The sequence below is a fragment of the Opisthorchis viverrini genome, assembly GCF_000715545.1.
Source record: "Opisthorchis viverrini unplaced genomic scaffold opera_v5_6, whole genome shotgun sequence".
Taxonomy (NCBI): Eukaryota; Metazoa; Platyhelminthes; class Trematoda; order Opisthorchiida; family Opisthorchiidae; genus Opisthorchis; species Opisthorchis viverrini.
The window spans coordinates 736,120-737,281 of NW_008751662.1; the positions used below are offsets into that span (position 1 = coordinate 736,120).

A 1,162-nucleotide genomic window follows, 5' to 3' on the forward strand; every position below is an offset into this window, starting at 1 on the left:
TATATATATATGGCATTGATCTTACTGCCTTTAATCGAGGTAGCAAAGGTTCCGCTCCGGATGTCTGGTCCTCTTCTGCACTAGAAGTGATTAGGCTCGTGAAGCAGCTGGAGATTTGTGTACTAGTTCTCAAGTCAACTGATCGCCCCGTGGATTCGTAACAATCTGAGTTTGACCAAGTGGCGTAAAAACACCAAAATGTGAATAACAAAATTGATAAGATTACACACCTACCCTGTCTCGGAGATTTTGACACCGTTTTAAGACCATTTTACCTTGCGGCTATTATAAATCACTTCGCTGTGATTTTAATAATGCCTCAACTGAGGTTGTCCATTCGTGTTCCAGAACGAATGCCGTGCTCGCAGATGCTGCCACACTTGCCTTGCTAATATACTTGACAGGATCTCAATCGGGTAGAGACATGGGATACGGGTTGGCCAGCCGAAGACTTCATAAAACTGAACAGAAGCAAGGAGGTAATAATGTGAAGGCTGGGAAGCACTGCGTTGTCTTGTTTAAATACCCTTTCCCCGTCTACTCATGGCAGCCGGTGGGAACCTTAAATACAGCAATGTCTGGACGTACGAGTCGGGGTTTCATGAACCGGTTAGTATCGATGATACTTCGATTTCGCCTGGTCATGAGGTTTCCAATTCAAGTGTGCACGCATCAAGTCTTGAAGAACAGCACACGATCTCAGTGTGGGCATGAGAAGTACCCAAAATAACAAAAACAAACGGAGGCACACTAGGTCCAAATGGCGTCAACAACTGGGCTACCTCAATGTCTGTGACCACAAGAACCCATATACCGATGGAACAGATACAAAAGCATTACCAGCTTCGCACCAGAAGAAATTAAATCGTCAGGGATACTAGAATGGAGTGTCTTCACGTTATGAAGAAGGCTTAGGACCTGATGTGCATTGTATGCTTAATACTACCATCAGTTTCAATGAAAAGACAGGAAGATAAGACAGTAGTGCTTCACGCCTCTCATAAAGTCAACAGATAGCTTCCCAACTCGTGAACGCTCTGGTCAAATTCCGTCAGCTGGAATCCAAAATGTTACCATTCTGAAAGACCACAGGCGTGTGTTTGTATGTTGTGCTCAACATACGACGAACTAGGAATTCTCAATCGAATTTTTCTTCAAACAA

The 1,162-nt window shown here is 43.9% G+C and overlaps 2 protein-coding genes across 2 annotated transcripts in view; one reads left to right on the plus strand and one right to left on the minus strand.

Annotated features, from left to right (window-relative positions):
• Nucleotides 1-1,162, minus strand: part of T265_00596 (hypothetical protein) — a gene marked incomplete at both ends in the record, with an annotated part of 12,543 nt that overhangs the window by 3,693 nt on the left and 7,688 nt on the right. The gene's annotated exons all lie outside the window — the stretch shown is intronic.
• The window catches only part of T265_00595 (hypothetical protein), a gene marked incomplete at both ends in the record, with an annotated part of 4,617 nt that overhangs the window by 2,231 nt on the left and 1,224 nt on the right, over nucleotides 1-1,162 (plus strand). The window lies entirely within an intron of this gene.